The sequence below is a fragment of the Panthera onca genome, chromosome F2 (assembly GCF_046562875.1).
Source record: "Panthera onca isolate mPanOnc1 chromosome F2, mPanOnc1 haplotype 2, whole genome shotgun sequence".
NCBI lineage: Eukaryota > Metazoa > Chordata > Mammalia > Carnivora > Felidae > Panthera > Panthera onca.
The window spans coordinates 15687983-15713060 of NC_138356.1; the positions used below are offsets into that span (position 1 = coordinate 15687983).

Sequence of the window (25078 nt, forward strand, 5' to 3'; positions counted from 1 at the left end):
ATTATATTATATATGTAATATAATATACCTATATTAATACGTATAATATACCTATTAATTATACAGGTATATATAGCTATAGATATATATAGGTATATATATAGGTATAGGTATAGGTATATATAGGTATATATATAGGTATATATATAGGTATATATATATTATATATAGGTATATATTAATTATATAGGTATATATATATAAATAATATATACCTATATTAATTATATAGGTATATATATATAAATAATATATACCTATATTAATTATTATAGGTATATATACCTATATATAATATACCTATATTATATAAGTATATATTATTATATATTATATAATAATATAAGTATAATATAAGTATATATTATTATATATATTATTATATATATAATATATATTATATTATATATATACTTATATAATATAGGTATATATTAAGTGTATATTATATATAGTATATATTATAATTATAATTATATACTATATATTATATGCACTTAATATACTGAATATTATACTTAACTGCTTTATTAACTTACAGATATATACATATACGTGTATATATATATAGTATATATTGTATATACATACATATATATACAATATATACTATATATATATACACACACATATGTATATATCTGTAAGTTAATAAAGCAGTTAAGTAACCATAGGCACAACAGCATTTTCCTCAAAAAAATGTGGTAAGGGATATAATACAAAGAGAAAGGGCAGGGATACTTTAAGATGTTAATGGTCATTATGCTTGGTGGTGAGATTATGGGAGTTTGGAAGCTGGTGTCTTCTAATTTGCATGATACAAACATACTTCTTTGAACAGTATTTGGCATTTACTTGTAGAATGTCCCTCAATTTGGGGTGTTTGATGTTTTCTCATGATCAGATTGAGGTTGTAACATTTTGGGAAAGAATCTCACAGAAGCAATGTGCCTTTCTCAGTGTATTGTTTTTGAAGTTTAAAAACAAATGCTATATTAGTGTTAAAATTAAAGCCATGTATAGAAGGCAATGTCTTGTAACATGTAGGTGATGGCAAAAAAGTACACTCTACAAACGAATCAAGGATTGATTCTAAAAATGAGCTCCACATTCCTAATTGGGTGAGCAGAGAAAAAGGCTGGGATTCCCCACAAGGACAAGGAGCACCCTTCCCACTCACACTCCAAAAGAGAAGAGCAGACACCAGGGTCGGACTCTGTTAACTGTACAAAATACGGACACACAGTGCCACCTGAGATACCTCATCACTTCCAGGTGATGTACTAATGAGGCGGGCAGAGTTGGTTTCTGTGATACCCATGAAAGGGCAGGGTGTTCTTTATAAATGGAGTTGCAGCCAGTGGACTATGACAACTGGGGCCCCTGAGCGTCTTTTCAAGGCTGCACTCGGACAAAGAAACTGTGGCGCAGAGCTCACTGCCTCCGTTCCCTCACAAAACCCCAGCGCATCTCACGCTTACAGTCAGGGAGTCGGTTAATTTTTTCCTCCTTGTGTATGATGATTCATAGATTCTTTAGGACTCTTGATTCACATGTTGAACAAAAATGATCTGCTTAATATTTGTTTACTGCAAGAATCGCAACTATCGTAATCTCTTTTCAGGATGAACATTAATCCAACTCTGTCTAGAAAAATTATGCAATTCATTACCATAAGTAATCTCTATTGTACCCTGTGATTAACCTTCACTTTCTCCCCAGTTTTATAATCTTGCAAATCCACTGGTGCTGTGTGATTGGCATCTGGTGTTCATAAACCTGCCTCACAAAGAATCAATGAAAAATCTCTACATAAAAATGCCATTTTTCAGTCTATCAATGATTACCCTCTGTTCAGGATGGCAATTGGCAGTAGCGAAGGTATCACTGTTCAAGCACTTTTGATCAAAGTATTAAAAGTAACGCAATGTAAAAGCCAGCAATGCTGAATGGTCACAAATTTCCCCATTATTGGCATGGAATCATAGCAAAACCAAAATGAACATGACTATATCTTCACACCCATAGAGAGTAACTTTTGAAGCCATATTCCAGTTGAACCTTTAGCTGTCAGTTCATCTCTGTGATTGTGTCATCCGAATAAAGCTTTTGTCTGTGGAATGTGCCTTGTAAACTCAATTCCATTAGCAGATTTATACTAATGCCTTGATCAAGTGAGTGATTTGTAAGTGCTTCTTTGGATAAGAAGCCAAACCACATCCATGTAGGATTTTACTCAGAGAAGTCTATGATTGAGCTTTTTTTTTTTTAAACTGGGACGGATGCCCAGTTTGGCCCCAGTAAAATAATGTCAAGGCATATTAAAAAAAAAAAACCCAAAGCAAAAAACAACAAAACAAAAGCCAAAAACCAAAACCAAACCAAAACAAAAAACAAGTCTCAAGCATGCCCCACAATAACTACAGCGCTGGAAGACGTTTATGAACTTGACCCTAGTTCAAGCCCTCATCCATTCTCATGTACACTGTTGCAATAGCCTCCTGATGGCTATTGATAGTTCAGGTTCCAGGCTCTACCAACTACCATCAGTTTGCTGACTTTGGCCAATTTATTCAACCTATCTGTGCCTTGGATTTCTCACCTGTAAAACGGATATACTGTTGAAATTTCTTCATGTGACAAATAAGAACTAAAGGCAATAACTGGCATATAGCAAGCCCTCAGAATGTTAGCTTCTGTTATTACTGTATTATTGTTATTGATCTCCAGATCACTAGCAGGGATCATCTAAAATACAGATCTAATTGTGGCTCTTTCCCGATTTCTCTTTCCAAAAAGTTTTCAAGAATACTAACTTTTAAGATATTTTTTTTCATTTGCTTTCATACTTTCTTTACTTGCCTAATTTAGGTATTAGTTTAGGGCTACCATATTTGGTTTGCTGGTCAGAGAATGGGGCACCAGAATCATCTACCCACTTGGGGAGAAATGACAACTTTTCAGGCTTTGCATTCTCTGAGCAAATCCACTTACAGGGACAAAAGAGGCAAAGAAGAGCACTGTATCTTAGGAGAAAGCCAGTCAAGAATGTTTAAACAGCTTAGACAATTCTGAAAGAGGGAAATCGATTAATAATTGAAAGTTATTTCAATTCCTTAATTAAAATAGAAAACCATGCAACTGATTTTGTAATTTCTGAGATGATCAGTTGCTAATTTATTTTACAGATAGGATTTGATTGGACTTCATGGAAGAGATATCAATTCCATTAACTCATCATTTCTTACATTTGATTAAATTGTTTGATTTTGAAATGTTTAATAAAAAATCAGAACCCACAGTTTTGTGAAACTGAATTATACTAGAGGGCTAACCCAGAAAGCCTTGGTAATAACAATATAAAGATCAATGCCCACAATATATGAATGCATAGTCAAGGGTGCCTGAGTGGCTCAGTAGGTTAAGCATCTGACTTTAGCTCAGGTCACAATCTCACAGTTCATGAGTTTGAGCCCTGCACTGGGCTCTCTGTTGTCAGCGCACAGTCCTCTTCAGATCCTCTGTCTCCTCTCTCTGCCCCTCCCTGACTCGAGCATGCTCTCTCTCTCTCAAAAATACATAAACATTAAAAAAATAAAAATAAATGCACAGTCAAGTTATCAGGTGACATTTCAACAACCAAAACCAATGAAGAAATAGTTTCAAATGTTGAAGGTCAACACTAAAATAATCAAGCACAACTTATCAGAACCATAGGAAAAGCAATACAAGGGTACTTGTTTGCTTAGGTGGAGGCTCATAAAAAAGCCTAAGGACCATATGCCACATCTGCTTCATAATGCAAGAAGTCATAGCCATACTTTATATTGAGTAAACTATTAGCATAGCAAACGCTAATACTATCTCTGTATTTCTAACACAGTGCGTGGCACCTAGAAAGGCAATGTTTTGACTTTGTCGTGAATTAAAGGACTTTTCAACAGGAAAAAAATATTCTTCAAAGACTGGTTCCTAACTTTGGCTTATGATTTATTTTAGGTCACTGTATAAAAAGAATGTATGACTACCTCAAGAAATCCATCATCATTAATATTACAACATGGAATGTGGAAGACCCGGCATCATATTTGTATACAGAAATCATAAGGTTTGCAAATTCTAAAATTAAAGATAGCCTCTTTTTTATTTTAAACATAATGCTTGCAGCATCCTTTGCTCATGCTATCCTCTCTTATGTGCACCCTTTCACTGTTTTGTGAAATAAATTTTCAGTATTTATAGCAGAATCATTATTGAGGTAATGCTCAATTGCTTTGTTTTTGTGTTTGCCTTGTTTTCTGTGTACCCATCACTAATTTTTATCAATCTCTTTCAGTACTCTCTAAAATCTTTCTCAATATGGTCAGACATATGGTCCTGTAATTTTCATATAGTGCCTCTCCTATTTTCCATCAATTTTTCTTTTGCTCCATTTAATGACTTTCTGGACTTAATCCCTTTCACAGATTATTTTATTTCTAATCTTAGATTTCTAATTTCACAGACTTCTTTTGTGCTGATTACACATTATACAAATTAAATTCTGTTCTTGTTTTATGAATGCAATTTCTTCTCTTATCTCTCTAAGACTGATAAATATAATTGGGGGGGGCGAGAATTTTCTTCTGTCCCTGAATTGTCTATTTCCTTGAAGTCCCTCTTTTTATTTATTTATTTATTTATTTATTTATTTATTGCTTTCTGTCTTTCATGATGGAAGTTTTCTTCAGTATCTCATGATCCTTAGTTTTTTTTAAGATTTAAAAACAAGGCCGTGTGTGTGTTGGTAGGGCTGATGGACTTCACCATATTGTGATTAGAAGGGGACCTAGTCATTTTAATGAACTACCTATCTTTGCTAGTTAAATGGATGAAGCCATCACCTATCATGAATTTTAATTTTGCTTTCAGGGACTCTGGGAATAAAACATAATATACAAATATAAATAAATACACTTCATATAAAGAGTTAACATTAATTAATTTTGAATTTGTCTTAACTATAGTTTTTTGGAGATTACCGTTAAAGTCATTTGTAGTCATGTTTGTAGATAAAAAATTTAGAGTCCATTTCTATTTACAGTGGTGAGAATAGATAGAATATTTCACAATATGAAAGGCTGGCATTAGAAGTCAGAAAAGAGGGGCAAATGATGGGTTCTACAGTTATGCAAGTTTGTCAGTTAAAACTACAGGTTAGAGTAAGGGATTTTATTATTTCACTGTTCCCAAAATTAGTCCAACACTCCTGTAAGTGATATTATCTTGTTTTAGGGCTGGAGGGATTAGGGAAGACTGGCAGAAAAAATTGAAGTGCAGATATATTCTTTTTTCTCATTGGGGAAGGGTGTGTGTGTGTGTGTGTGTGTGTGTGTGTGTGCACGTGCATGCTCATGCATGTACATGTAACTATGTTTTGAATTGTGACTTAAACAAAGTGATGCCAAAGTCAGTAAAACATGAATTCTTTCCACAGACCACCCTCCAAATGGCAAATTTTTTAATTCCCAATAGAGTAAAAAAGCAAAGATTCATATCTTTCTCCTAGTTCCTCAGATACTTCTTCATCCCTTCTCAGAAATATGTGAGTTTTGACAAGACTCATGCACCTATAGAAGGTGTTTTTTCTCTCCTCTATAAATAGGGTATGACCTATAAAAACAGAAGCCACCATATGATCTGTAAATGACCATTCTACCATCTTGAGAGCTTACAGATAATTCCTCATAAGTGTTTAATGACTGTTAATGAGCATTTAAAATTCATTCTGCTCCTTTCCTAGAATTAAAAATTCTATCCTCGCAATCCTTATCAAAATAACACCAGAATTCTTCACAGAGCCAGAACAAACAATCCTAAACAAACCCTGGTTTGTGTGGAACCAGAAAAGACCCCGAAGAGCCAAAGCACTCTTGAAAAAGGACATCAAAGCTGGAGGCATCACAATCCCAGATTTCAAAATAAATTACAAAGCTGTAATCACCAAGACAGTATGGTACTGGCACAAAAACAGGCACTCAGATCAATGGAACAGAATAGAGAATCCAGAAATGGACCTACAAACATATGGCCAACTAATCTTTGACAAAGCAGGAAAGAATATCCAATGGAATAAAGACAGTCTCTTCAGCAAGTGGTGCTGGGAAAACTGGACAGCGACATGCAGAAGAATCAACCTGGACCACTTACACCATACACAAAAATAAACTCTAAATGGATAAAAGACCTAAATGTAAGACAGGAAGCCATCAAAATCCCAGACGAGAAAGCAGGCAAAAACCTCTTTGACCTCAGCCGCAGCAACTTCTTACTCAACACGTCTCCAGAGGCAAGGGAAATAAGAGCAAAAATGAACTACTGGGACCTCATTAAAAAAAAAAAAATAGCTTCTGCACAGCGAAGGAAACAATCAGCAAAACTAAAAGGCAATTGACAGAATGGGAGAAGATATTTGCAAATGACATATCAGATAAAGGGTTAGTATCCAAAATTTATAAACAACTTATCATACTCAACACCCGAAAAGCAAATAATCCAGTGTAGAAATGGGCAAAAGACATGAATAGACACTTCTCCAAAGACATCCAGATGGCCAACTGACACATGAAGAAACGCTCAACATCACTCATCATCAGGGAAATAAAAATCAAAACCAAAATGAGATACCACCTCAAACCTGTCAGAATGGCTCACATTAACAACTCAGGCAACAACAGATGTTGGCGAGGATGTGGAGAAAGAGGATCTCTTTTGCACTGCTGGTGGGAATGCAAACTGGTGCAGCACTCTGGAAAACAATATGGAGATTTCTCAAAAAATTAAAAATAGAACTACCCTACAACCCAGCAACTGCACTACTAGGTATTTATCCAAGGGATACAGGTGTGCTGTTTCGAAGGGACACATGAATCCCAATGTTTATAGCAGTGCTATCAACAATAGCCAAAGTATGGAAAGAGCGCAAATGTCCATTGATGGATGAATGGATAAAGAAGATGTGGTATATATTATACAGTGGAGTATTACTCGGTAATCAAATCTTGCCAAATCAATCAAATCTTGCCATTTGCAACTATGTGGATGGAACTAGAAGGTATTGTGCTAAGTGAACTTATTCAGAGAAAGGCAAATATCATATGACTTCACTCATGTAAGGAACTTAAGGTACAAAACATATGAACATAAGGGAAGGGAAGCAAAAATAATATAAAAACAGGGAAGGGGACAAAATATAAAAGACCCTTAAATATAGAGAACAACAGAGGGGAGGGGTTGTGGAAGGGGGTTGTGGAAGGGGGGGATGGGCTAGATGGGTAAGGGGCATTAAGGAATCTACTCCTGAAGTCATTGTTGCACTATATGCTAACTTGGATGTAAATTAAAAAATAAATGAATTAACTAAAAAATAAGTAATACCAAAATGGTAATCAACAACAAAATTCTATCTTCTTATTTCCAATGAATTTTATGTAAAGTGTGTGTGTGTATCTATCTCTCTGTATCTAACATCTATCTATCTATCTATCTATCTATCTATCTACCTATCTCTATGTGTGTGTATCTATCAATATATAAAAATTATGGTATTTTATATAAGCATATTATATATATTATGTATATATTATATATATGTATAATGTATAATTACATTAATATTATATAATATATATTATATAATATATAATAATATATAATATATATAATATGCTTACGGCAGGGCAAGACCATTAAAAACTAGGGACAAATATATTAAGAAGTCTTATAATTCTATAATAAGGAGACAATCCAATAAAAAAACAGGCAAAATATATGAATAAATACTTCAACAAAGAAGATACACAAATGGCCAATAAGCACATGAAAGATGCTCAACATTAATCTTTAGTGAAATGCAAATTACAAACTAAAATGAGATACTACTATTCAGTTGCTAAAATGGCAAAAATCAAAAAGAATGACTGTGCCAGTGTTGGCAAAGATGAGAAGAAATCGGAACTGTCATATACTGCTGGTAAGAATATGAAATAATACATTCACTTTGGAAAAAAGGCAAGAAATTTCTTATAATGTAAAACATACACTAATAGTACAACCCAGCAATTCCAATTCTAGGTGTCTTTTTACCCAAGAGAAATAAAAACATACGGCCACACAAAGACTTGTATGTGAATGTTCACAGGTGCATTAATCATAGCCAAAAATTAGAAACAATTCAAAAGTCTATCAACTATTAAGTAGATAAAAAGTGGTATATCAGCAATAAGAAAGGAACAAACCACTGCTGTATGCAACAACACTGATAAACCTTAAGAGCATTATGCTAAGACAAAGAAGCCAGGTACATAAGTTTAATTATATGAAGTTTCTAGAAAAGATAAAAAAAATAGTGGTGGAAGGTAGATCAGTTCTCCCTTGGGATTGAGGGTATGAGCAGCAATTAAATGCAAACAGTCATAAGGAAACTTTTTGGATGTCAGAAGTGTTCTAAACTGGATTGGGATGATGGTCGCACAACTGTGTCAATTTCTGAAAACTCATCAAGCTGTACACTTAAAGTGAATGAATTTCATGGTATATAAAGAATATCGCAATGAGCCAGCTGGAAAAAAAATGTGGTACATTGTATGATTGTTTTGTACTTCAGTTTTTTTATGTTTATTTATTGAGAGCAGAGAGAGACAGAGCACAAGTGGGGGAGGGGTAGAGAGCGAATGAGACACAGAATCCAAAGCAGGCTCCAGGCTCTGAGCTGTGCACAGAGCCCAGCGCGGGGCTCCAACTCACAAAGCGTGAGATCATGACCTGAGCCGAAGTCAGACACTTAACTGACTGAGCCACCCAGGCACCCTGAAAAATCTCTTCTTTAATGATTTTGCTGAGCCATCTATATGGCTTCTGCAGAATTCCATAAGTAGAACAGGGTACTGAAATTGGAAGAGTTTTGGGAGACTCATCATGTATCTTACAAATAAGAAAACAGAATCAGAGAAGTAAATTAATTTGTCCAGTCACGCAGCAACAAACCAGCCAAAAAGATCAAAGTCCAGGTCTCCTGACTCCCAGTCCAATGATTTGTTCTCTGTACCACATTATCCAAAGAAAGATAGGCACATGTCAGGGTTAAGGGGGTCCTGACTTTCTGAAATCAGATTTTTCTCTTTTCCGGTATGTTCTGCACTTGCAATGAGCCCAGAGGTGATAATCCTATAAAGTAAATAAACATAAGATGTTATCTCCCATAGGGCAACTTCTGTTTGTGGCTAAATGAGCCAAGATGAAGAAACACTTCAAATAAAAGACTCAGCTGGAATAACTTAGAGAAGAGGTTGCTTAGCTTGAAAGGGAGTCTGGCACATAGCCACTATGATTCATAAACTATAATGTAATAAACTTGTATGAACAAAAATCTAATTTCCATATTCAACACTGGTTACCTGAATGAGCCATATAAGAGCAAATTTTTGGAAACAGCATTAATTCTCTGGAAACAAAATAAGCCACTTGATACAAGCCAGAGTTTGGTAGCTCATGGTGTCAGATTCTACAACCTATACATTCCTATTCTGCATCTCCAGATTCTGAGAGGTATCTCTAGAAACTTCTTAAACTAAATCTTAGTCTAGTTTAATGTCTGTGTTTTAAAAACACCTCCAACTGATTAAAGTATAATACAAGGTCAAAAATTAGGCATCTGAAACAAAAGAAAAGATGAGGACATCTGAGTCTCAGAAAGTTTTCATCTTTCAATACCATTAACTCAGAGAGCTGCATTGTTTGTAGCAAAATGACAGAGACTGAAGAATTTGTGGCACCAAAGTTCTCAGGGACTAGAACCAGCAGTATTTACCCCAAAGGATTCGGGCAAACTAATTCTTTTTTTTTTAATGTTTATTTATTTTTGAGAGAGAGGGAGACAGAGCATGAGCAGGGGAGGTCACAAAATCCAAGAGAGGGAGACACAAAATCTGAAGTAGGCTCCAGGCTCTGGGCTGTCCACACAGAGCCTGACATGGGGCTTGAACTCACAAACTAGGAGATCATGACCTGAGCCAAAGTTGGACGCTTAACTGACTGAGCCACCCAGGTGCTGCCCCTGTTTTTAAAAAATTTTTTTCAGGCAAACTAATTCTTAACCAAAATCTCAGTTAACCCCTGCAAAAAATGAATATGAGAACTCGATATCTCTTAAATTTTTAAGGAACTTGCTTAAGGGCTGTGGTAAATTGCAGTAGTGTTTAAAATACCCAGTTCCTTCCCGTAGAAGCACTATTCACTGATGTCTTATTGATGCCAGACTTAACCATGTGACTTCCTTGGCCAGTGAACTGTGAACAGTGATACATGCCGCTTCCCAGCAGAAGCTTTATGAGCCATCACATGGTTCCACTATGTTCTCTTCCTATTGACACAAGTTTAAAAATATCCCACGTGAAGATTCTCCTTAAATTTGGAACCTGGGATGGAGACTATGACTCACAGTGAGCATAAAGATTGAACAAGAAATAAATCTTTCAGTTGTAAGCCACTCAGCTATTTGTCACTGTACTATAACCTAGCCAAATGTGACTGAAACAACAGTTAAACAAAAAAGAATGTTCTGATTAATGGACTACATGGTACTTTGCAAAATGAAAATGTTGATATACACTCCCATTTCCTAGACAAATGTTCTCCAAAACTTTTGATCCAACGTGTACTTTATGATATGCAAATACATGTATATGTATATGGCTATGTAGATATACCTACAAGTCAGAAAACAAAACTTCCTCTCATTATTTAAAAAAATTTTTTTTAATGTTTATTTACTTTTGAGAGAGAGAGAGAGAGATACAGAGTATGAGTAGGGGAGGGGCAGAGAGAGAGGGAAACACAGAATTTGAAACAGGCTTCAGGCTCTGAGTTGTGAGCACAGAGCTCGACGCGGGGCTTGAACTCACAAACTGTGAGATCATGACCTGAGCCGAAGTCGGATGCTTAACCAACTGAGCCACCCAGATGCCCAAAACGTTCGCTTATTATGTGTGATGTACTCTGATATTTTCTCTTCTATTTTACATTTTTTAATGTGTGCTGGAACTCACTAAATCCATTTCAAGTCCCACTATTGGGTCACAAACCATTACCCTACTTTCTACCCATTGTCTCTCTTGTTGAATGATCCTTCAATGTGTCTTCCTATTATTTTTCCTCCCAAATTTTAATCCAATAGTACTTGACCCTGAATTTACCATAGAACCACCAGGAAGATTTTTTAAATATACTGCTCCCCAACAAGAGATGGTGATTTTTTTTTTTTTTTGGTATGGTCTAGAAACCATTATTTTTAACATTTGAGATTTCCTCAATTCTTTCCTCAGAGGAAGGTAAGAGAAAGAGCCACCATCACAGTATGGCTAAGGCCTGGCGATGATGCATGTCAAATGACTTGTACCTGGGATAATCAGCAAAATTTTAACCTTTTTGCTTTGTATCCAAATTATACCTAGCTGCAGAACATTTTAAAATGAATTGCTGTAACTTATCTTCAGTTATCAGTTTTCATATAAATCATTTGGCCATATATTTGTTTTATACTAATATGCATGCTTCTGTTCCTGAAAATGTGCCACCTTAATTTGGCCTCCCAGTCACAGAAGGTCCTGAAATTGTCTCTTATCTGATCACATGGCTCCTCTTAGATGCCAATGATTTCAAATAAATTTTGGCTATTCATAGCAATCTCAATTAGTTGGGTCATCCATAATCAATGGATCGATCAATTCATCAATTCAAACAATTATTCTGTACTCAATCTGTGTCAGACTCTACTCTACATGACAAGGGCACCAGGAAGGATAAGAGACACAGGATCCTCCCTGTGAGAGCTCAGTGTTGATGGAGGTAGGTGCTAACTACGTACACAAAGATACCGAAGTACCCTGTAGTGACGGTGATGATAGGGGTTATTTTGGATTACATACTCTACTTGTAGTTCACTTCTTATTTCGATTTCAGATTGTCAGAAGCTTCTGTAACTCATTGTTCCTTATCGTTAGTCTGTTTTGAATTTAGCACCCTGGTTCACGCATCTGTTTCTCTTTGCTGTGTATCTGGTGTCCATATACCCTCACCAAAGGAATACTGTTGCCTAACAGAAATACAGTGATGATTGAACCTGTCCTGGCCACGTAAAATCACGCTCAAATCCCCAAATCAACATGCAACTCCCAGAATTACTTATTCACAGTCCTGCATGACGTACTCGCATCTTTTCTCAACACATGTCATTAACACATTATTTAACTTCTGTGCTTGTTAAGTGGTGTTTCCATGGGCCCTTTCTCATTGTTATCTCTGTACCTGTGAAGTGGGAACTTCGAATATTTCATTCATTCTATTTTGTTCCAGCCTTTGCAAGGCAATGGCAACTCTGTAATAATTATTTTTTGTAATGTAATAATAACCATATCATAAGAAGGTAATGTTGAAAGTAGTTTAGTGAAAGGTGTTGGAATACTTTACCTATGTTTGAACTAGAAGACACTGTATCCCTTTTCTCAAAATTTAAATTTCTAAAACGCATACTGCAATTTCTGCTGAACGAGATTTGGGAGAGTCAAGTGATTGGTAGACTCCATGCTCTGAAGCAATCAACTGTCAGCCTTCCAGAGTAATCTGAGATTTAAAAATATGATATGAATGATACCTTGATGCCAATAAGCATTAGCATCAGCTTTCCATGCCCACATGCTCTAGAATCTGTGCATATGTTTCAAATAAAATTACTCCTCAGTGTATTTAATTTCAAAATAAACAAGGACATAAGTCAACAGAAGCTTCTCTCTAATACTACCACTCCCAGAAGAAAGATATATGTTGGATGCTAAATATGGGTCAAGTTTATCCAAACTGTATACCAGCCCCTAATAACAAAATAAAGCAAATAGGTATAACTAGATGTGTTACTATAAACTGCCTTACTGTTCTAAAAATAATTAGAAACAAAGTCACAGATCACTCATATACAGAAATCCTTAATTCTTTATGCCACAGGTAAAATCATTTTCTAACATAACCTGGCAAAGATTTTTTAAACTTTAAATTGTAACAGCTTTGACATTTATTTTTTAATTTGAATCTTCTGAGAAATTTGCAATTCAAAATGTAAACTAACAGCAACAGAAAATTTTGTTTGGCCTTCACAGGGCCTTTCATCCAAGTTAAAATAGAGAGCGCTTGGCAATTTCCTCTATAGCACACTGTGGGGCTGGGTCTGGAGGAAGTCAATGACCTGAGGAATCTTTACAGTTTGCACTAGGGGCATAAAAGGTAATTACAAATACTGATTTCTTAGATTATAAAAATATATAAAGGTGGATTTGAGGTGAGGGCAGAAGAGCAGCTGAGACCATCCGTAATGTACACTGATCATCTGAGCTTTGAGGAAATGACACTTGGAGAGTGTCTGTGGTGATTCTTCCGAGGTGGTTTCTCTTCCCTCTGATGGCACTAGGAAGATACGGCTCATTCTTCCATTTAGCAGCCACAGACTGAGACCTTTGCCTCCCAGCCTTGCCTGCTGCACTGCTTCACCCACAAGGCTCTGATTGGTGAAGCTGTTTCCATAATAGGCTGAAGCTATTTCCATAAAATAAAACACTGTGGTTGGAAGATGATCTGGGGAAAGTGGATGAACATATTGAGACTCTGGAATCCAAAACAAATATTGCAATGCTTCCAAGGTTGGTAATCTTGGTGGCTAAGAGCACAAGATTTGGAGCCTGTCTGGATTTGACTCCTGATTTCCACCCACTCAATGGATACTCTTGAGGCAAACTCTCTCTGTAACTTGGCTCCATTTTCTGCAAGGTAGGGCTAATGATACTTCTTCCCTTACTGGGTGGTTGTGAAGATTCAATGGAATATATAAAATATTTAAGAACACTCAAGCTCAAAAGAAAGGTTCTATCAATGACAGCTATTACTGTGAATCACATATAACCTATCCTGAAAATTGATTGATGAGATTATGGAGATGTAGACAGGCTATGACTTGCAAACATCCTAAAATAAAAAGACCCAAAATATAAATTGTGGCCTCTTGACTCCTAGCCTACATTTTTTTCCAAATTACTAATATCCCCAACCTTTAGTTCTTCAAAAACCATCGTCAAAAATTTTAGCCACATCCACGAAACACCTGCTCATACTATTTTCTTAGTATCCTTTTTTAAATGGGCTCACTTCTTTTGGGTAAATAAATCAACACCATACAGAAAAATAAAACATTGCAATTAAATTCTAGCTAGATATTCTAGTCTGCTCAAAGCTCCAAGCCCAGAACCTGTTCTTGGTCTACAAGGAAGATTAGCAAGTGTTATGAGCAGAGAATACTTGGTTCTTTGGTCTTTGACTTCATAAGGTTTAAAGCAAACTACAAAGGGGCTAACTTTTTCACAGGATGATTTGACATTGATGTCACAATCACAATTGCCTCCTGACCTTGGTAGGCTCACTGCTCTTTGGGAAAAGCTGTCTAGGCCATGCTGTGTCCTGGAGAAAGGCCCTGGGGAGCAAACACCAGAAACATAGCCAGGCCTCATTTGCTAAGACATCAGTGAAGTTTCTCATTCACCACCATAACTCAACATACAAGGTAAGAAGAAGTGCTCTAATGAAGTCACAAAACCAAAGATAAAACCATTTTAACCAACAAGAATTCATTTGTTGAAGACACTGGGGTGGGGCGGGGGGTGGGGGGGAAGCCCAATCATGCAAGATTTTCACACAGGACTCGGAGGTTTTGGTTTCTGAATCCCATGTATTGATGTTAAGAAGTGTTCCTATGTGGTGCTGTCAGCTTTATAATAAGGGTCTCACAACTGCCGGGTGATTGGGGAAATCACTGAATTTTAAGCCACCACAAACACATTAAACTTGAATTTAAGGACTCTCAAAACTGAAGGCAAAGCAAACAGTGACAATGCATCCTTGTGGCACTGGAGCTGTCTGTGATGGTCCTGTCCCTGGGCCCAGAGCACAGCCACCCTGCCTCAGGGCTCTCTATTTAAAGTTTTGATTACAAAGGTTTGGCGTTTATAAAAAGCAGTGTGTAAAGCAAAAACAAAAACAAATCAAAGTGAGACCCTTTGGGTCGCATTTCAATTGACTGAAGGAAGCAGGTAAAACAAGTATCTGAATAATGTTTGGCACCCGAATTCAGTGGACTTTCACACCACCTTGTTACTTTGGCTTTTTCACTTGAGAAGCCTATAACTAAAACGGGTTCTCTAGAAAGTGGCCTGTGGGTGTCAGTAATCTCTGGTATGAAATGCTGTGGCCAGTTAGGATCCATTTTTCCTTGGGGGGAAAACTTTAACATTGGAGGGTAAAAAGGCTGAGGCCCTCTCCAACTTTTGCTCTCTTTGGTGTTCTGTTTGTTTTGTTTTTTTTAAGTCCATTTATTTATTTTGAGAGAGAGAGTATGTGCGTTAGCAGGGGAGGAGCAGAGAGAGAGAGAGAGAGAGAGAGAGAGAGTCCCAAGCAGGCTCCATGCTGTCAGCACAGAGCCCAGTGCGGGGCTCAAGCTCATGAACCTTGAGATCATGATCTGAAATCAAGAGTCAGTTGCTTAACTGACTGAGCCACCCAGGCGCCCCAGTTCTAATTGTTTTTGATACTTCTATTATACTTGGCATGTGGTGTGAAAATTTTGTTGTGATGTGGCAGGCACTGGCACTACTCCATGACCTTCTTGTTGGGAAGAACCATGTCTTTCTCTTCCTTTTTCTTCCAGCACCGGCCAAATTCCTTTAATTAGTAGGGGCTCAAAATGTATGTCAAAGAGATGCCAGAATAATTAAATTAGATCTTAGAAATCTATACTCATTGTAGAGACATTATAAAAAGGAGGTAATCCAAAGTCACCTGTAATCCAGCCACTCCAAAACAGTATCATTAGCATATTAACGTACATCTTAAGGGTAATATATACAGACAGCCCTTGCTTTACACAGTAGTGCAGGACCATAAAACTGTGTAAGATGAAACCATGCCAAGTGACCGTAAATATAAAATTATTATTCTGTGGTCCTTTGAAGTTTTTGTCAAAGCACTAGAATCTCTCCTATTGTTGGCCACAAATGTATAGGAATGTGAAAATAATAGTAAAATTAACATTTATTTAGTCCAAACTAATTTAAAACATTAGAAACACTGGGGCGCCTGAGTGGCTCAGTTGGTTAAGCGTCCAACTTCAGCTCTGGTTGTGATCTCACAGTTTGTGGGTTCAAGCCCCATGCTGGGCTCACTGCTGTCAGTGCAGAGTCTGCTTCAGATCCTCTGTCCCTCTTTCTCTCTGCCCCTCCCAGCTTGTACTCTCTTTCAAAAAAAACCAAAAAAACAAAACACACACACACACACAAAACCCACATTAGAAACACTGAAAAGTAACTTCTTTTACTGAAAAAGCTTGAGCAGTTTGAGCAGTGGTGGTTGCCTTCTTCTTGTCACATAACTGAGATATGGTGTATCTTCTCTGTGCCCTGGCCAATTGTCACACCCCTTTCTCCATTTGGATCAGCTCCTTTTTTTTAAGGTTTATTTATTTATTGTGGGGTGGGGGGAAGAGTGCGTGTCTGGGCACGAGTGGGGGAGGGGCAGAGAGAGAGACAGAGAGAGAGAGAGAGAGAGAGAAAGAGGGAGAATACCAGGTAGGCTCCATCTCGTCAGTGCAGAGCCCAAGGAGGGCTCGATCTCATGAACTGTGAGGTCATGTTGGCTCCTAACATTTGATCCTTTGAGCTTTCAGTGCTGTGCACTATCTCTGAGAGTTCCTTTCACGTGAAGTAAATTATTCGCTGTGGTTGCTTCCCTGGGGAGAAGCCACTTTTCTCCTTTATGCTCATAAGCTTCCTTCCCTGAGCCCTTCTGCTGCCCATCCAGAGCCTCTGGATGGTGGCTGTGCATTCCCCCGCTCCGTGGTTTCTTCTCTGTCTCCATTCACATTAAATTCACATCTCACTTGCATTGTTGCTACTTTTGTCTCTTAGCTGCCCTTCATCTTTCTTGGTCAATTCTTTCTCAAGCATCTGAGTTTCCACCTGAAGAAAGGTGGCACCACCGCTACGCCCTGGCATGACCTGAACGACAGATACTCAGCAACAGACCACTGACCGACTTGGGAAGAACTGATGTGATCGTGTCACTGATCACGATGTGCATCTCTGGTTTATATAGTGACTTGTGGACTGAAGAACTAGAGATGAACTCCGTACTTTATTTTTCACAGTCACGGACTGTAGCAACTGACTTTTGAACTGTAGTGTTGGGGAACCGGCGTAACTTCACCAAATCATGGTAAGTGAAACTTTGTGCATATTGAAACTGTGCAAAGTACCTGTAATGAAAAACTCTTTATTATGTATGTTCACATCTATGCATAGATGCATATTTTAATATTGTGCTATTATGTGCAGCTTTCATAGTTTTCTTTTCTCATTTTATAATATTTCGTGAGAATCTATACTGGTAAATTGATACCTACAGCATCCGTGGAAATGTGCTGTGTGAATTCCACTGAATGAATACAAACAGGGTTGCTATGACTTACATGACACAATACATACAATGCTCTTAGCACTGGGCCTGCCGCAAAACAAGAAATTTAAGTTATAATTAAATGACTTAATTGATTTTCTATTGATGGATGCTTGGACAGTTCCTAATTTAAAAAAAAATTTTTTTAAGTTTATTTATTTATTTTGAGAGAGACAGAGAGAATACGAGTGGGGGAGGGACAGAGAGAGAGAGAGAGGGAGACAGAGAATGCCAAGCAGGCTCTACACCATCAGCATGGAGGAGCCAGATGCAGGGCTCGAACCCACAAAACCCCCAGATGATGAGGTCATGACCTGAGTCAAAACCAAGAGTTGAACACTTGATCGACTGAGTCACCCCTGACTCCCTGGACCGTTCCTAATTCTTAGCACATTATGGTGAATATCCTTGTACAGTGAGCACTGTGTGCTTGCAATAATTGTTTTAGAAGATGATGACAATCTTGGCTATTCATACTCAGAACACGGTTCTCAGATGATGGCTCCTCTCACATAAGAGACTAGGGGAGCAACAAACACTTGGTGTGATGTTGGGAGGGAAAGTAGACGGATTTCTGAGGTGATATGCCTGTGAGTGGGACAGTTTGGTAGAATTACTCAATAGGCAATAAACATACATCTTAGTTCCTAAGACATGTAGAGGCTTGGTGGTTATGGGTACATACGTGAGAAGTCCAGTTCTGGAGTATATGAGACCCACCGAGGGAGAGCTAATGGGAAGATAAAGGACAGAACCCTCGGCAAAAATCATTATGTAAGAGTGACAAGCACTAAATATAACAATAAAAATAAAACAACATTCAACAAGTACTTACTATGAGCCGGGTGGTCTTGCCAAGCACTTTAGGCATATTATCTCAATTAATGCCCAAATAATCATCTTTATGAAGAAGGTACCATTATTAGTGTAGCTTTTCTATAGATCATAAAACTGAGGCTTACAAAAATTAGATAACTAGTCCATGGCCCTTACTAAAAACATGATTCAGGCAAGATTTTCATGCATATATATGTTTCCAGAATCTACTGTCTTAGCCTTTGTATTCATTATCATTGATGTATAATAAATTGCCACCAGGGGAGCCTGGGTGGCTTAGTCGGTTGAGCGTCAGATTCTTGACTTTGGCTCAGGTCATGATCTCAGTTTGTGGGACTGAACTCTGTGTTGGGTTCTGAGCTGATAGCGTGGAGCCTCCTTGGGACTCCTCTCCCTCTGCCCCTCCCCACTCATGCATGTGCTCTCTCTCTCTCTCTCTCTCTCTCTGTCTCTCTCTCTCTCAAAATAAATAACCTTTAAAAAAAGAGTAAAAGCTTAACATTAAAAAAATTTTTTTAAATAGGGGCACTTGGGTGGCTCAGTCGGTTAAGTGTCTGACTTCGGCTCAGGTCATGATCTCGCAGTTCGTGAGTTCAAGCCCTGCTTCAGGCTCTGTGCTGATGGCTTGGAGCCTGCTTCAGATTCTGCGTCTTCCTCTCTCTCTGCCCCTCCCAAGCTCATGCTCTGTCTCTCTCTCTCAAAAATAAATAAACATTAAAAAAAACCCTAAAAATAAATAAGTAAATAAAATAAGAATAAAAGCGTAAAAACATTTCCCCCAAACTGAGAGGCTTAAAACAATAAACATTTATTATTTCACTATTTCTGTGAGTCTAGAATCCAGGCAAAGTTTAGGGTGCCTCTGACCCAAGGACTCTGACGAAACTGTACTCAAGTGCTGGCTGGGGCTATGGTCCCACTTGAAGGCTTGATGGAGCAGGACCTTTGCAGGCCTTTGTCCCTTGTCACATGGGCCTCTTCCCAGGACTGCTTTGTGCCACAGGAGCTAGCTTCTCCGGGGAATGACCCAAGAAAGCAAGACTGAATGAGTGAGTGCCTAAAGTGGAAGCTAATCTTTTTGCTGCCAAATGCTAGAAGTGGCATCCCATTATTTCTGTGTATTCTATCTGTTAGAAGCAAGCCACTCAGTCCACCCCACGCTCAAGGGGGAAGGGAACGTACAAAGGCATAACTACCAGGAGTCAAGGATCACCAGGGGCCTTCCAGCTAAGAGCCATTTATCATACTGTTCTGTGAGTATCATACCAGGCTAATAGGAAGGACCCAGGAATCAAGGAGTGGGTGCTTACATTTTACTGAGCAATACTCTAGAATCTAGGCTACATTTTTGTTCTTTGAGCTGCTATGAGGGAAGAACCTAACCCAGAAAATATAGTGAGAACGCTCACAAAGCTAACAGTTGAGAGGTTGGAAAGACACTTTAAAACTTTCAGAAAATAAAGAATAAACTCCCTGGTGTCCTACAGACGTGGAAAAGGGCGTGCGACCACCTGCAGCTCACAACTTACACGAGAATGAAACCTGGTGACCTTTGCAGCAACATGCAGGATCTTGCAGAAGCATGAAGAGCAAAGCCTTCACAGAGACTGCTAAGGGCAAAAATAGAGTTGGAGGGTCACACATGTTCTCCTGAGTCTGAGTATTACGACGGTGACCCTTCATGAACGTGAGGCGTTAGACCAAACGTTGTAGGTTTCTTCTAGATTAAAGTTCTGGCAAGAATTAAAAAGGACTCTGTAAAAGTTTGGAAGACAGCAGCCAAACCTTCCATGTAAGGCCATGATAGTGTTCTTGAAAGTTAGGCTCTGCCACCTTAAGAACTCTGATGTGATTTACTGTCGTTTGTTTGCAAGGATGTCAGTTTTTATTTTGTGTCCTTTTCTTTTGGAGGACCAGAGATGATTTAAACTGTTTTTCTATTATAGTGGAGCCAGAGTAGTTGATCTTAGCTATATCCAGATGGTTTCGTCGCTTAGGCTGATTTCTGTTAAACTGTGTAATGTTGTTAATAATCCTTTTAATACATTTAAATTTGTGTGCAGGGTAAAGGGGGGCAGATATGGTACAGATTGGAAGTCACAGCGTCTGCTGGACTTCTGTTGATTTGTTGAATCCAACTGTGGTCTCTAGCACTTGTTCCAATTTTGTTGAACTTAAAGTAACCCCTTCCTTTAAGCTGTGACATTCAACTGCAATGGTTCATTAGCAGGGACATTCAGGCAATGTGGACCTGACTGCTTGGGAAATGTATGCCTTTAATATGAAATGCATACTTTAAAAACCTAAATGTAACTACAGTTTTCATTCCATAGAGGAAAAAGCATGTTGTGAAGGAAAGAATACAACAGACAGATTATCTTCCACAGTCAATGAATCATAGGCTTCTTGATTTTCATTCTTAAATTAACATCTAGCTCTGCAGCCCATCCCACAAGGTATGGACCTACCTTGCTTCCCAACTAGACCCTAACAAAGGTCTCCCAGCTGGGTGGTCTCTTTGCTTTCAAACTCACCCCTATCAAGAGAACAAAAATAATAACTAATATGCACTGATAGATTGCTGCTGGGTTAGTGCTCAGTGCTGTTCGTGCTCTCATTGAACCTTTATAAGCTGAGAAGGTAAGTTCTATTGCTGTCCATTTTACAGATGCAAAAACTCAGATTTAGAGAGTTAAGCAGCTTGCTCAAATACTAAGTCAATTCTATTCTTCCCATTCACCCCGAACATGAATACAAACTGTGCCACTTCACCAATTAAAATCTTGGCTCTTCGGAAACAACTGAGGCACAAATTCCTTAGCATGGCACTTAAATAAGAATGATCGCGTTCAAACACTGAGTACTTTCTGTGTTTCTACATGGCTGCAAATCCTTACCTCAACCCTGTAAGATATGTGTGCTTTTCATTGTGGTAGATGAAAAAATGAAATCTTGGAGGGATTTCCAAGGTTACAAAACAATTGTTGATGGGCATAGATGGGATTTAAACCAGGTGAGGTTCTGTAATCTCCTTGTGCCAGTATGTCTGCCTTACTATATATGATTATATACATAAAAGATTTTTTTAAATGCTTATTATTTATTTTGAGAGAGAGAGAAAGAGAATGAGTGGGTGAAGGACAGACAGAGGGAGAGAGAGAATCCCAAGTAGGCGCTGTGCTGTTAGCAGAGCGCAACATGGGGCTCAATCTCACAGACCATGAGATGATGACCTGAGCCGAAATCAAGAGTCAGATGCTTAACTGACTGAGCCACCCAGGTGCCCCACCAACTAGGCTTTTCTTAATACCCAACTTCTACCAATCTGTATCACTTTATCTTCCCCCCTTTCCTTCTCCCTTCACTCTACTCCTATGCTCAAAGTAATTTTTGGAACACAGGCAATTTTTGAAACATACTCTTCCCTATACCCAGAGTTTATTTATTTTTCTGTTTATCTGGCAAGCTTCTAGATATCATTTAAGACGAAGCTTCTTCTGGGCCTTTTTCTTTTCTTTTCAAATTTTCCTTCACCACCCTTTCCTTGCTGGAAGACTTTTAAAAAAAAAATTAAGCTTATTTATTTTGAGAGAGGCAGAAAGAGTGCAAGTGGGGGAGGGGCAGAGAGAGAAAGGGAGATAGAGACTCTCAGGCAGGCTCTGCACTACCAGCACAGAGCCTGATGCAGGGCTTGAACTCTCGAAACCATGAGATCAGGACCTGAGCTAAAGCCAGGAGTTGGGCACTTAACCACGCAGGCACCCCTGATTATTTTATTTTCAAGGATATTTTGTAAATAGTTGTGAGAAGACTGCCATCTTATTTTATTACAAATGTTCGTTTATAATAGACAGTGATGGGGTATCATATATTGATTCATTTTGTGCAACTAATTATTCCTGAATGCCTACCGATGTGTCTTATATGTATCTCTGTTTTCCCAGCTTTTAGTGCAGTGCTTGCCACTTAAATAGTAAAAAAAAAAAAAAAAAAAAAAAAAGAAAAACGGCTGTATGAATGAATGACTAAATAAATGGAGGCTTCACTCAGGAACGTGCAGGAGCTAAATCAACAGCAGTCATTTCTGAATCAGACTAAAAAGCTCCTGAAATATGGTTAGCCATGATTCACTTGCCTTCTCCTTTTGTGGGCAGGGCCTCCTTGATTAAATACAATGTTTTAAAAGATGCTTTAAATAGCCAAGGAAGCCTTCTAACTCCTGAAAGTTCCAAATACAAAGGAAACTTTGTATCAGCTAATTGCAACAGAGTGACCCCTTTCATCCTGGGTTCTCCAGCTTTCTCATCTGTCCTGTGTCAACCAGCATCCAAACCATTCACAATCCCAAGGCATGTCTCATAGACAGAACAGGGGCAGGGTGGGACAACTGCCCTCTTCATCTTTTCTCTGCTAAGTTCCATGTGTTTTCTTCTTCTTTTTTTTAAGTTTATGTATTTATTTTGAGAGAGGAGGGTGCGAGGCAAAGAGACAGGGAGAGAGAGAATCCCAAGCATGGTTCCGCGCGGTCAGCGCAGAGCCCGATGTGCGGCCAATCTCACCAACCATGAGATCACGACCTGAGCCCAAATCAAGTCAGAGATGCTTAACCAACTAAGCCACCAGGTGCCCGTCCATGTGTTTTCTTTTCAGTGATTGTTTCACTACAAAACACCAGGTTGAGCTCAGCTTCATCCCCAGATCCTGAGGACCAAGAATTTCTGTCCACTCTGATCTGGCAGCATCATGCCTCCTTCTTGCCCACCTCCCCCCACCCAGGCTTTCCTCCTAAGGTGTCCAACGCTCCCTGGTTCTCAGCAGCACTGTCCCTGCCACTGCTCTACCTGGTCACACACTGTCCACTTCAGAAGGGCTGGAAATACAGATTGCAGCTGGGCATGTATTTACACACACACACACACACACACACACACACACACACACACACACACTGCTATTGTTTCTGGCCCAATTTTAATAATAATAGCTATTATTTATAGAACCTGTTTATATTAGACTCCATGCTAAATGCTTTGAATGGATTATCTAATTTAATCTTTACACTCATTCTCTGAAGCAGATTCTATCATTATCCTCTTTTACAGAGAAAGAAACCAAGACTTGGAGAGGTAAGAAATTGGTCCCACATTGCACAGCAGGGAAGCTCGCATTTGAGTGGGACTTGGCCACCATACTCTAGAGCAAGAAGCTTGACTTTGGCTCCTAGTCTGTAGGCTGAATGAAACATGAAAGGTACCCCAGGACTGTTACTTAACTAAGCTGATGTACTCTCCCCAAGTTTCATGGACTTTCACTTGATGAGTGCCGACTTAAGGGGTACATGTGCAAATGTCTGAGACCCTGTAATGAGGACAAGGCTGTGAGCTGAGCAGTAATCTCCATGAGGGAGTTACCGTGGTTGCACCTGTCCTTTACCTATAAATTCTTGTCTGTCCTAAAGGCACTGAAGCATGAGAAACACTGAGACAGAATATAGAGTTGAAATACCGACAGAACAATGGAATAATTAGTTTGTCCAAAGGAACACAAGCCAACTGCAATTTGGCTTGATTATGCATGGAATTAAAATTTGTCTCTGCCAATCACATTGGCATCGTCTTAAAAAAGGAACCCAGACCACCATGGCTGGCCAGTGAATTGGACCCTGGCAACTTATACAATTATTTTCTATGTGTCATATATGAAAATGAGGCTACTCCATTACTGTCAGCAGGATACATATTAATATTTATTAATTCAGCAGACATTTATTGAATGCCTACTGTGTATAGGTACGTGACAGGCTCTGTGCACAATGGCTAAGAAGAAAATCTAGGACTTTTGCCCTCCCCTAAGAGTTCATCATCAAGAAGAGGGGGATAAAATCAGACAATTGTGGGGGAGATTAAACATGGAGTATCAAGTACTCTCAAGTTTTGGAGATCAGGATCATGTTCCTATCCAATGATCTGGAAAGTCTTCAAATAGGAGGGGGCATTTTACATCAAAAAGCAGAAATGCTGGAAGAAGACATTCTAAGAAAAGAGAATGTCAACATTTAACAAGCTACATAAACTAGACTAGGTGAACTGATTTGGGCAAATGACTTTAGCTTACACAAATTACTTCACCTTCAGGGCAACTTAAAGAAATGAAAGCAATTTCCTCAAATTTTTAGATAACTGCCCAATCTGAAAATACTAGCTTTCACTAACAAACAGAAGATACACTTTAAGTATTTGAAAGCTTGAGGTACACTTTCAGTAAGTAAATGTTAATGCTTTGTTTAAAATGATTTATTTTATAAGTCTATTGCTGACAGAAAAAAGACTTGATAAGACATCATCTCAAACCTGTCAGAATGGCTAAAATCAACAACTCAAGCAACAACAGATGTTGGCGAGGATGCCGAGAAAAAGGAACTGAACCCTCTTGCACTGTTGGTGGGAATGCAACCTGCTGCAGCCATTCTGGAACACAGCATGGAGTTTCCTCAAAAAGTTAAAAATAGAGCTACTCTATACCCCAGAAATTGTATTGCTAGGTATTTACCCAAAGGGACACAAAAATACTGACTTGAAGAGATACATGCATCCTGATGTTTATAGCAGCACTATCAACAACAGCCAAATTATGGAGAGAGCCCAAATGTCCACCAACTGAT

General features: G+C 38.3%; 1 protein-coding gene and 1 long non-coding RNA gene across 3 annotated transcripts in view; one reads left to right on the forward strand and one right to left on the reverse strand.

Moving 5' to 3' along the window:
• The window catches only part of CYP7B1 (cytochrome P450 family 7 subfamily B member 1), a 175618-nt gene that overhangs the window by 43086 nt on the left and 107454 nt on the right, over nucleotides 1-25078 (reverse strand). The gene's annotated exons all lie outside the window — the stretch shown is intronic.
• On the forward strand, nucleotides 14527-20269 carry LOC132664131 (uncharacterized). Its single transcript, XR_014136516.1, has 3 exons — nucleotides 14527-14638; nucleotides 17221-17340; nucleotides 19905-20269. It is a non-coding gene; the product is annotated as an uncharacterized LOC132664131 (long non-coding RNA).